The sequence below is a fragment of the Chrysochloris asiatica genome, unplaced genomic scaffold (assembly GCF_000296735.1).
Source record: "Chrysochloris asiatica unplaced genomic scaffold, ChrAsi1.0 scaffold00226, whole genome shotgun sequence".
Lineage (NCBI taxonomy): Eukaryota > Metazoa > Chordata > Mammalia > Afrosoricida > Chrysochloridae > Chrysochloris > Chrysochloris asiatica.
Window position 1 is genome coordinate 1,906,640 of NW_006408744.1, and position 13,774 is coordinate 1,920,413.

Below are 13,774 nucleotides of genomic sequence, written 5' to 3' on the forward strand. Positions count from 1 at the left end.
GAAGGAGTTTCACAATGGGAACTGTATCTGAGTCACCACCGCTCATGATCATGAGTGGGCCTTTTCATACAGTTAGACAGTGGGTGAAGATAAAGAGAACGCCATTTTTAATGGAATGTATAAACTCTTAGATGAAATAAATCAGGAAACACAAGACAGCTACTGTTGTCCTAATGCTTAACAGCATTCGTTTATCCGAACATGTACCGAACGTCTACTCTATGACAGGCATTTTGTTCTGATTTTACTCTAACAAAGAAGATAAGCATTCCTACTTTTATAGATTTTTATCTGGTTCTGTGCTAATTTGCTATTTTGATGTCAATTGTGTATGTTAACAAAAATAAGCTTTAATAATGTGAATGGTACCAATACACTTACATTATTTTATTAAACCAATTCAGAACTTTAAAGGAATTGAGTACTGACATTTTTTTCTCTTCTATTTTTCAACCTAATTGTTGTTGTTACTGAAGTGCTGTTGAGTGGGTCTTGACTCATAGCAACCCTGTAAAAAGTTTCTAAAGAGCAGATAGTGGGTTTGAACCACTGACCTTGTGGTTAGCAGTACAGTGCTTATCCTACAGAGCCACACCAGACTCCTCAACCTAATCAGAACTTTAAAAATAATTCTTAAACTCAATTAATCATTTCCTTTTCACTCCTAAAAAATAACTGATAGACTGACATCACAAAAGTAGGATTTCACTTATCACAACACATCTGGCAGTTCTGAGCACAATTCTTTGTGCTATCTCTAATTTTACATAGAAAGTACTATTCTCTCATTTCTCACCACACTAAAGATTCACACATAGACACACATGTATGGAGGTGACCTGTTGCTGTTGTTGTTAAGTGCCATTAAGTCGGTTCCGACCCATAGTAACCCTGTGTAGGGCTTCCGAGGAGCAGCTGGTGAGCTTGAACCTCCGACCTTGTGGTTCAAACTGACTTTGCAGTCCAGTGCATTAACCCACAGCGCCACACCAGGAATCCCTAGTAGAGAGAAAAAAGTAGCTGCTGGTTCTAAAGGTCATTTTCTTCCAAATATTTCTATTCTCAAAAGCTTTGTTAAAAATAAAACACTCACCAGTAAAGTGCAAGTACTAAATCTTTCTAAAAGTCTGGATTACTCTTGGCAACAAGGGTGTGCCAAATTACGCACATACTGCCAAGAAGCCTACCCATAAGAAATAGGGATTTAGAGTGTCTCTCTAGAATGTGGACTGGGTATCTCTTCAGCCTTATCTTCTTCTACAACACAACCCCTTTCATCCACTAGCATTCTGCTCAATTGTGAGCCACTGTCGCTCTCCTCATCTTCAAACTCAGGAACAATACCAAACCTTGTCAAGCATTACTTCATGATTCTATTCATTAATGACCCCTCTACCCAGCTCCTTCTGTACTTCATTCTCCATCACTTGTTCACTACATCTTGCCATCTTTATCACTCTTATTTATTAAGCTTCATTATGCCTTGGAGCCCTGGTGTGGTGTGCACAATAAGCACTGGTCAATATGAATCACAAGGTCGGCAGTTTAAAACTCAACAGCCGCTCTCTGGAAACCCTATACAGGGTTGCTATGAGTCTGAACTGACTTGAAGGCACTCAGCAGTATTTAACAACAACAACAACAACAACAACAACAACATACATTTAAAGTCTCTTCCCCTCAGTTAGATTATCAGGCATGTTTTAAAATATAACCACAGCATATTGGTCAATACTGGTTACAAAATCTGGGCGTAATAAATATTCATTATTTAATTTACTTACTGAGAGCAAAGAGTATTTATAATACTTACTGATGAAGATCAATGACCACAGCCTTGGGTAAGGGTTGCATCTCAATGTAAAGAAAACAGAAATCCTTACCACTGGACCAATAAACATCATACATATAAATGGAGACAAAAAAGTTGTCAGACTTCATTTTGCTCGGATCAACCATCAACACTCATGAAAATAGTCAAGAAACAAAACGACATATTGCAATGGGCAAATCTGCTGCACAAAACCTCTTTAAAGCAAAGATGTCAGCTTGAGGACTAAGGTGCACCTGACCCAAACCAAGGTATTTTCAGTAGCCTCATATGCATACAAAAGCTGGACAGTGAATAAGGAAGACCATAGAAGAATTGATGCATTTGAGTTATGGTGTTAGAATATTGAAAGTGCCATGGGCTGCCAAAAGAACAAACAGATCTGTGTTGGAAGAAGTGCAGCCAGAGTGCTCCTTGGAAGCCAGGATGGCCAGACTTCGTTTCTCATACTTTGGACATATTGTCAGAAGGGACCAGTCGCTGGAAAAGGATATCATGTTTGGTAAAGTGGAGGGTTGGAGAAGAAGAGGAAGACCCCCAATGAGATGGATTGGCACAGTGGTAGCAGCAATGGGCTCAGGAATAGCAACGGTTGTGAAGTTGGCTCAGGACTGGGCAGTGTTTCGTTCTGTTGTGCATAAAGTTGCTATGAGTTGGTATCAACTAGATGGTACCTAACAACAACAACAACAACATTTAATTTACATTATAAAATTCTAAAATCATGTTGTTGGTGGTGGCTATGTGCTATCAAGTAGGTTCTGACTCATAGTGACCCAGTATAGGGTTTCCGAGGTTGTAAACCTTGAAGGGAGTAGAAAGCCTCATCTTTCTCCTGAGGCATGGCTGGTGAATTCCAACTGATGAGTTGTAGTTAGCAACCCAGGGAGTAACCTACTATGTCACCAGGGATCCTTAAAATCATCCTACAAATGTAAAATAAATAAATAAATAAAGCATCCTTAAAAGAGATCAAACAGAAAAGAATAGTTAAGTATATGGTAACCACATTTTGTCCTTCTACCTGTGGTTTAATGCACTGGCTTGCAAAATTGGTTTGCAAGGTTGGCAGTTCAAGCTCACCAGCCACTCATCGGAAACCCTATGAAGGGTTTCCATGGGTCAGAATTGACTTTACGGCACTTAGCAACAACAACAACATCATATTTATAGGCCAAATTCTCCTTAGGAAAAATTAATCCCATTCCATTTATGGAATTCAGTCAAGGGCAAATGGCGGGTAAATGGGAGGAATGACTTTAAACACAACCATGGCATAGGTGCTTAACAGCCTTAAAAATAATCAAAGAATATTAAAAATTTGGCATCAATAAATACAATAAAAACATTAAACCTGTAATACTTCCTAATATCAACAGGCAATTGATATCATTATGAATGCATGTGTGTGTGTATTTACAGATGCAATCCTTTAACAAAAATACTTCTTAAAATGGGCCTCCATATAAATACAGAGGTTGAAGTAAAATAAGTATGTAGAAACTACTCTTTAGTGTGGGTTATTTCCCTGTTTCCAAGAACACAAAGACCTTGAAAGGAAAAGAATGCTTCCAAAAAATATTCACTAAGCAAATGAAGACTGTATTCCAGCATTGAAGATCAAAGAATAATATTGTCAGGCAAAAAGGATGTTGTTGATATTGTTGGGAATGCTGGTGATGGAGAATTAATTTGGTTCTGGAGTTTTAAAATGTTGATGTGGTCAATACTTCTGCATGCTTTTCATATGAGTTTGCTTTATCTCTGCATTTGGTTTTTACTTCTGTGAGAATTTAGGACCTTAAACTCCCAATTGGCACTCAAGGATATTAAATACAATTAAAAATAAAAAGGTAGTAATTTCACTTCTCTGGAAGAATTACTTTGCTTTCATTTTGATTTTTTTAAATGCTCTTTACAAAAATGTAGAAAAACAAAGTTGATATCAGTTTGGCTTAGTGTGACTATTTTCTTTTTTTTTTTTTTTTAGTGTGAATATTTTCAACTGAGCTCTGGTAGCGTAGTGGTTATAAATCGGGCTGTGAACCGCAAGGTCAGCAGTTCGAAACTACCAGCTGCTCCACGGGAGAAAGATGTGCAGGGTTGCTATGAGTTGGAACCGACTCCCCGGCACATAACACCACCACCAACAACAACAATGGGAAGAAGAGGATAAAGACGAGGGTTTCTGATCACACAAAGATGTACAGCCTCAGAAATCCTACACAAGGCTGCTATGAGTCGGAACTGACTGGATGGCACTTAACAACAACAGTGTTCACACGTCACTTGAAGGTAATTGATTCACCTAGACTTAAGCAAATAAACTCATCTGTAGAGGCGGGGTTAACAGGCCATGAGGCAGGATGTCTCTTACTACAGTTAGCTATTATTGAATGTAAGATTTGAAATTTACATGCAGACTGCCTGGAGAGACAGGGGGGTTTGAACCACCAGCCTGAATACTTAACTATTGTACCACCAGGCTGCCTTTGTGAAGTAAAACCTACCTCAAAACAACCTTGATTAGATTACAGATTAACTCCTAGCAACAAAAAGTAATGACCCACAGGAAAGCAAACAAAAAAGCATCCCCAAAAGTAAAATCTAGTTGAGAAAACAGTTTCATCTGATGAAATATTTATAGACAGGCACTTCAGATTTTTTATTCTGAGCTTATTTTTAAGAGATTTGACACACTACATGCCTATTACATTTCAGGATTCTTGAGATAAACACAAAAGAAAATTCCAGTTTCGGTTGTTCTTGTGTTTACGAAACAAGTTTTGTGTGCTTTTCCTTTTGTTTATTCAGTAACTATTGCCCGAGCACCCACTACGTGCTACACGCATATATTCCAGGGGATATAAAATAAAGTGCTTTTTACTTGGAAATAACAATTTCCAATTATTGCTTTACAATGCTTTTTTTTTTTTTTTTTCTGAGTAGTTCAACATTCTTAGCTAAAATTCTCACAACAAAAACAAACCTGACTTGTTCATTTAGCATTGGTATTTTTAATACCAAAGGACCCTGGAGGCACAACAGTTATGAGATCAGCTGCTAAGCAAAAGGTTGGAGGTTTCAGCCCATCATAGTGGCTTCATGGGGGAAAGATCTGGTAATCTGTTCCCATAAAGATTGTTGTTAAATGCCATGGGGTCAGCTAGTGGGTTTGAACCGCTGACCTTCAAACAGACTTTGTGGCCTGCAGTGACACACCAGGACACCACCCATAAAGATTACAGCCTAGAAAACGCAATGTGGCAGCTCTACTCTGCTGCATAGGGGCCCTGTAAATCTACAATCAGCTAGATGTCACCTAACAAAAATTTATAATGACTGATTAAGTTAGGAGCAAAGCTCTGTTTTTATCTCCAACTGAATAGACTAAGTCTAAACCTAAGAAGCAAAGCTCACATAAGACCTCCTGTTGGGTCAAACGACTGCATCAAACTTTTAACCCAATCTTTCAAATTCTCTTTGCTAGACCTATTTTGGGTAGATGAATAAGAAGTTTTGTTTTGTTTTAACCTTTGAGCGTTTATATAAAGCTCTCTTCTCTGTCTGTCTACCCTGTACCCACTCTTTCTACCCTGTCTTAAAACTCAGTAACAATTCACTCAGATCATTCATTCCAAATCCAGACTTTTGATCACAAAACCACATTCCAGTTTTAACAAAGGAGGAAGAGACAAGAGTTTTTTAGCATCTTTATCAGAAATGGGGACAGACAAATGTTTGTTCAAAAAACTAGATGACTATAACTAACCATTAAGATGCTACTATTTTCAGAAGTTCAAAGATTGTCTCTGAAGCCCTCTGGGAGAAAGTAGATCACTTTTAAGTAGCTCAAAATTAGTTTGATAATTACTTTGTTCAATAATGACAAGGGCTGTTGACCAATCAGAATACTTGTAAAGCTCACTACATGGGAAAACAAAAATAAAATAGCAACCTGATGAAACAAGCATTATTAAGAAATAGAATACTTAAATAACACGATTTTTTTAAAGTAAGTTTTCAAGTTCACTGATTAAATTCTTACAATGGTTGAAAAGGGAAGAGCCTAACAACTGGTCCACAGCTACAAATATTAGACAAACCCATATGATGTTGCTCTTCGTACAGATCAGTAATAGTTGGCTATTGGTCATTTCAGAGTGCTGGTGTGGTACTGTGGGTTAATACGTCAGCCCGCAAGGTCAGCAGTTCAAACACACCAGTCACTCCTTGGTTGCTATGAGCTGGAATCAAGTCGATAGCAATTAACAACAACAACAGTCCATCGTTTCATGTGGTTCAAACCTATTACTTTTGGAATTGAATTCATAATCACCATTATAAAAAAAAGTGAAATGTTCCTTGAAATAAAATTTTGGTTTAAGTGGGGGTTTTATTACATGTTGGTAGGGAAATGTCTTCCCTCAGCAGATTTCTCTAAAATCGTATTTGCAGTCTCCAAAAAAAAAAAAAGAAAAAAGCTACACATACAACAACATATTCACCTCGCTTACATTTAAAATACATGATTCATAGAGTAAAGCTGCCTGGATAAGTCAGAGCACAATGAACAATTTCACTGGTTATCTACAGTGTGTGGAGGATTATTTATCTTTCGCATATGAGGAAACCGAAGTCCAAAATTTGCAAGTTAATTTGACAAATCAGACAGAGCTGGACCTAGGTCCTTAGATCTCCACTCTGAAAAAAATGCTTTTCAAAACTTTTCTGCACCAAGAATTCTATCTGACATTTTTTTATTTGCACTCTCTTGCTCACATCTTCCTACCTTTATACAGTGAAAGCCAAAACCCAATGGTACTGCTCTGTTTTTCCAGGTCTCGCAAGTTTCCCACCTTGACAAGGTTTATTCTTACCACTTTTAGTGGAAAATATTTCAATGCTCTTTTTCTAACAGGTTTCTATTTTACACAGGTTCTGACTTTTGCAAGTTTTATCGACCAAGGGGGATTAAAAAAGTCCATGGAAAAATGCCACTATCTTTTCATTTAATTTTTCTAAGATCTTTTTGAAGCTCCCTTGGATTTTCATATGTTTAGCCTTCCTTCCCCAGCCCTGAATATCTCATTCAACTTCAAATGATCTTCTCAGAAATAAAAGACCAAAAAAGCCTGTTATCACAACCCTATTCAAAAAACATACACTAATCAGTGCCCAAGGAATCCTGGTGTGGTGCTGTGGGTTAAATGCGCCAGACTGCAAAACTGTTTGAACTGCAAGGTTGGCGTTTCAAACTCACCAGCTGCTCCTTGGAAACCCTATACAGGGTCGCTCTGGGTTGCAACTGACTCGACAGCACTTCCAACAACAACAACAATCAGTGCCCAAACTTTCTGGTATGATCATCAAAGCCACAATTCTATAATTTTAGCCTTATTTCCCACTATCCTTCTCACGTTGATCTTGCTCAAATGTTATATTCTTCAATAGGTGTTCTGACACCTCTGATAGAATATGTCTTCTGCTCCCAAAAGACATGTCGTTTTCTTTGTTACCAATTCATATTGGACATTTATTTTAATAAATTCTTTACTAGATCCTAAGTTTCTTGAGACAGGGAGCATGCTCTGCTCATCTCTATGTTCCTAACTGGTAGAAGTTCTGATGTGATGCTATTGGATAAACCCTAGAATACTAATCTCAGATTGGTGGTTCAAATCCAACAGCCACTCCTTGGAAACCCTATATAGCGTCACTATGAGTCTGAACCAACTCCACAGCACACAACAACAGGAACTTAAATGTTCACAAAAGAAACTCTCCAAATCCTCTGAGTATCTATTGTTGTTAAGTGCTGTGGAGTTGGTTCCAACTCATAGGGACTCTGTATAGGGTTTCCAAGGCTTTACTAAATGTTCCTTGTTGGAAGGCAGCAATTAGCCAAATTCACCTGCTTACAGCCTAGTATAAGAGCATGGGCATCACCCATCCCCCCCAATCAACACATTTCCTTTAAGTGATTTGTACAAAATAAAATAAATACAGTCAGAGAATTAGGTTTGTAAAATAAACCCATGGTGAATCATTAATTTAGAATCTCCAGTTGCAAGGTCTGAAAGGGGCCTGTGAAGTCATTGAGTCCTACCCAAAATTTTACAGACCAGGAAACCAAGTTCCTGGTAAAACTATAAACCCTAAGGTCACAGTTATTTGGTAATGAAACCTCAGGACGACCTCAAATTCCTTAGCTTCCAGCTTAATATTATTCTTTTTCACTATATGGCTCTATTAATCTGTTAATTAAAAAAAAAAGAAGAAAGTAATCTGTGCACATCAAAAATAGAAGTTTAAGATGACTGATACTGCCCTAGGATCAATACAGTAGGCAGAATATTAAAATCATATTTCAAAACACTAATCATAAGAAGGAGCAGAGGCCTGAAGGAGAAAGCAGATAAAATTGAAGGTTTGAGAACAACAAAATATAAAACCCAAGCCCTATATAAACAATAACAACAAAAACTTCATTTGCTTACATGTACGATTTTGGTGCCATAGAATGAATATAAAAGAGAATGAAGGCTTCATAGTGCTAGAGTCTTTGGAATATCTGAACAGTCTGAACAGATGCATTCACAATCAGTTATCACTCATACCCCTCTCCAAGAAGGCAGAATGCTCTGCCTTACACGGTCCCTGCCACAAATTCTGAGTGCACAGATTACAAATCTGGCAGCTACTTAAAAACAAAACACACACAAAAAACTCTTAGGCTTCAAAATTAACACTGCAAGTCTAGAATGGGGACAGATGGGTATAGCTTCACTGTGGTTTCTACAGAGGGTGTTTTATTAGTGAACCAACCCTATTGGTGCATTGGTGCAGTCACTGTGAACAAAGACTTTTCTATAATGCCCAGCAGACTCACTCAAAATCCAAGAGGGAAATGTAGCAATGCATTACAGGTCGAGTTGCCAAGCTTGGACTCTTCAGAGCAGACATGCATCTGCAGTCACCACCGCTACCTATAGCAAGGACAATAGAAACTGAAACAATGCTGACCTTTTACCATCAAAGCAAAGAGCTCAAGTTCTGGAATACTCCTAGGATTCCTCAACACCTAACAAATGACCTCCATGTCATTGGCGGCTATCCCATAACAATGTAGATAAGATGCACTTGAAGTTTTGTTCCAGAGGATCCATCCAAGCCTTTTAGCTCTTTTCCTTCAGGTATCAAGGTTCCAATCTACTTCTTGTAGCTACCTGAGATGATCTTTAGAATCAACAAACACAGGGTGCCAACTATAGCCTCCTTCGGTGTCTGAGAACGTTGGAACTAGGGTCAGGTGTACCTTCAACTCCTGATGAAGGCTTACTTGATCTGGTTTTAATCAGTTTGGGCCAGATGGCTGTTATCTAGATAATTTGTATGCCCAATGATTAGCTCAGCACACTGTATGTGGTCAGTACATAAATATTGCCCAGTGAATGGGTGAACACCACAGGCCTGCACCAAATAGTCAAATCCCCACTACAACAAAGGGACCCACGATGGAATCAAGCATAACCAAATTTCCTTACAAACAAGCATCTCTCTTCTTTCTAGCTTTCCCTATATGATAACAAAGATCCTGGTATTTCTAGGAATGGAGAAAATATGCTACTTTTAAATGATCAAAATTGTCAAAGAAAAGCTTATTTGAAGTGCTGCTACTAAGGAAGATTATCTAGTCACTTAAAAAAAAAAAAAAAGGTGTACAACTGGTTTGGGTAAGAAAATACACAAGATTCCATACATATACCATCAAGTTTGGCAAGCAAGACTTTAGACAACTTCCATCCTTCCCTCCCAATCCCAAGTAAATAGGGCATTTGTTGGTATTTCCACATTGGCTTCATGAATGAAAACACCTCCTCCCCCTAGAAAAATAATCTGTAACATTCAGACATGGAATTTCGAGGGCAAAATTTTCAGTGCAATGCTAGTGCACTAAGTCTATATAGTGTTTTGGTGGGGGTGCGGTGGGGAGGGTGAAGAGAGACAGAAATGTATTCTTAATAAAAGTTTGAATGTTTCTGTCATCTGGTTTAGCAGTTCCATACCTTTCAGAAATAATTTTTTTTTGTTTTTAATTGTACTTCATTAAAAGTGGAGTCTAAGAAGGAACCTTCTTTCAGCCTACAACATCAGACCTGAATGTTTTTACTTTGTTTAGAGGGGGGAAAGGCATAAACATCATTTTTTTTAACCCAATTTAAGTATTCTGCTCTGTTCCAACTAGGTCCTGGCAAAGAATTAAAAACTTTTTTATTTAGGTTAGTTCCTGCGGTTTTGTTTTGTTTTGTTGTTTTAAATGCTAGATGCTTAAATTTAGACTCCGTAAAACAATACTGGGAAACTTTCAAAGTCTTGGAGAAATGCTGGAGTTTATTTTATTGTGTTTTGTCTAATTGCATTACATTAACCACGTTTTCTTCTCTTTTTTAATCCCTCCCGCCCGGTTCCCTGGCAGATCCTACACATTCCCTCCTGATTCAGTTACCTGTTGGGGCGGGGCGGGGAGTGGGGGATGGCGGACGAAAAGTCCCGGTCATTTTGCGCAGTACCCTAAATTTAACAGGTGGCTCTGGCCACCTCCTCCGGATTAGATGCACACCCTGTTCTCCGCTGTGTTAAGAGCAGGTTTCGGGAACTCTAGGGGCCGCCCTGGGAAGTCCGGGCGCCACAATCCCTCCAGACTCCGGGAAAGGGCGGTGGGGGCAGGGAAGGGTCTTAGGAGCCACCAGATGGCCTCGCCAAAGACTAAAAAGTGTGCCACCAACCACTGTGCCCCTCACATCAAAACTCCAGAGTCGGAAAATAACGCATTTCTCCCTGCCGTCCCCGATCTGGATCACACACGAACCTCTGAAACTCTAAAGTGGGCATCGAGTTTCTTAGGTATAAAATGCGAGCGGGTCTCCAGGCACTTGGCTACGACTGTCCCCTTAGGTGTGGCTCCAGTCTTCCCTAACTTCCAGGGGGCAAGGCGAGGTACAAAGGAGAGCGCAAGAAAAAGATCAAGGAGGGGTAAAATCAGGGAAGAATGAAAAATGCCCAGATCGGGGATCCTCCTTCTTCACCTGGAATCCGCAGGAGCCTAGAGCTTTCCACACCAGACTCCGATCACCGCCCCTTAAGGGGGATCCCAGACTAGAGGACCAGTTGTCAGACGCTCCCTGTCGCTCTAAACCTGGCCAGGAACCAAAGAGATGCACTCACCTAGCAGGAGCTTTGTCTACGGGGGCCCGCGACCCAGAGCCCTGGCTTCTCCTGGCAGGTCTCCCTCCAGTCAGTCTCTCCGCGCGCGCGCCTGGCGGACGGTCCCGGGCCACCGCCGCGCGTTCTCCTCGGAGCGCTGCACCGCCCCCCCCCGCGCGCTCACCCGCGGAGACTCTGCCCCTAAACACACACTGCGCGCGCCCGGGGGACTTAAAGGGACAGTCCCCAGAGTCACGGCTGCTCCAGAGGACGTCTCTCGCGGAGGTGTGAGTTTCAAATTGGGAATGATCTGTGTTAAAGAAAATCCTTCCACCACTTCCCGCTTCCAATCTCCGAGAGACAAACGCAGAGAATAGCCTTGGGGGTTTGCTGAATGAGATTGGATGTGTTCTGTTCTTTTTTAAACCTATTTTCAGCTTTGACAGCTTATTTTATACTGTCGATCATAACAATCATTGACATTTATTATACACTTATTGCCCTGGGAGAAAGTATTTAGAAACATACCCTCATTTACTTATTTCATTTAATGCTTAAAACAATTTTCTAATTCTCATTACCATTTTACAGAGGAATAAAACTGAGGTTCAGGGAGCTTTAGAAATTTAGCCAACATTTTTTGACCCTGTTCCTCAGTGCTATTTTCTTCTTCATTACTGTGGAAATAACTACTAAAGTTTTTAGCTCCTGTGGAAAGGTTTCTGTAAATTGCTGGGAGTTCATGTTACCAGTATTTCCATGCTGTGGAACAATTCTGTAGTGAAGGAGAAAGCAAGAGTTACTATGGGTTTTATTAATTGTAGGGTTTATTATATACTCACATTGCAGACATTATAGCAAACTATATTCCCAAATGATGTTTGTCTTTATCCGCATTTTACAGAGAACTAAGGAAGGAAGTGGTTGGTTGCTCAGCATGACAGTCACTAGTATCAATCACTCCCGACTTAGCACCAATTCCTTAGTACTTAGATCATTTCGTTGCCATCCCCAGGAAGAGATACTTGATTAAAGGGAAGAAAACTTTTTCTCTAATAACATATTGGCCTCACCTAACTCCCTGCATCTTTAATTAATGTTTACAAAGCACTGTAATCTACCCAACATGCTAGTTAATTAGGCAATTATCCTCAAGCACAACGCTGTCAGTGACAGGATAATATCCATATGCCTACGGAAGTTAATACCATTATTATTCAAATTTATTCAGCAACCACTAGTGCCAAAGATGAAGAAATCGAATGTTTCTACCAACTTGTGCAGTCTGAAATTGATCATTCAGTCAAGATGCATTGATAATTATTGGAGATTGGAATCCAGAAGGTGGAAAGACTGGTGGTTGGAAAATATGGCCTTGGTAATAGAAAGGACGCAGTAGATCGGAGATCGTAAGACCAATCTTCATTGCAAATAACTTTTTTCAACAATATAAATAGTGACTGTACACATGGACCTCTCCAGATGGACTACACAGGAGCCCAATCAACTGTATCTGTGGAAAGAAACCATCAATTGCTCATATGTAAGTTCAGGTTGAAGCTAAAGGAAATTAAAACAAGCCCACAAGAGCCAAAGTACAATCTTTAGTATATGTCATCTGAATTTAAAAACCATCTAAAGAATAGATTTGACTTATTGAACACTATTGATTAAAGACCAGTCAAGTTATGGGATGACATCGAGGACATCATACATGAAGAAAGTAAAAAGTCATTAAAAATACAGAAAATAAAGAAAAGACCAAAATAGATGGCAGAAGAGATTCTGAAACTTGCCCTTGAACATAGAGTAGCAAAAGTGAATGGAGGAATGATGAAGTAAAAGAGCTGAACAGGAGATTTCAAAGTGCAGCTCAAGAAGACCAAGCATTATAATGAAATGTGCAAAGACCTGACATTAGAAAGCCAAAAGAGAAGAACATGCTCATCATTTCTCAAGCTGAAAAAAAACTAAAGAGAATAATTCAAACCTCGAGTTGCAATACTGAAGGGTTCCGTGGGCAAAATATTAAATGATGCAGGAAACATTAAGGAAAGATGGAAGGGATGTATGGAACCACTATGCCAAAAACAATTGGTTCATGCTCAACCATTTCAGGAAGTAGCAAATGATCAAGTACCTATGGTATTGAAAGAAGAAGTCCATGCTGCACTGAAGGCATTGGAAAAAACAGGGCTACCAGAATTGAGGAAATACCAATGGAAATGTTTCAAAAAATGGATGCAAAACTGGAAGTGCTAATTGGTCTATGCCAAGACATGTGGAAAATAGTTACCTGGCCAACTGACTTTGTGCCTGTTCCCAAGAAAGGTGCTCCAACAGAATATGAAAGTTATTGAAAAATATCTTTAACATCATATGTAAGTAAAATTTTTCTGAAAATAATTTTGAAAATGGTTGCAGCAGAGCATCAACAGAGGACTGGAAGAAATTCAAGTTAAATTTCAGAAGAGGACTTGGAATGAAGAATATCACTGGTGTTGTCAGATGGATCTTGGCTAAAAGCAGAGAATCCCAGAAAGGTGTTTTATTGATATTACAAAGGAAAGGCATTTGACTGTGTGGATATTAACAAATTGTGGATAACATTTCAAAGAATGAGAATTCCAGAACACTTAATTATTTTCATGAAGAACTTGTACATAGACCAAGAAACAGTCATTCAAACAAAATTTGGAAAGGTGTGTGTTTGTTGTTGTTGTTGTCAGGTGCCAT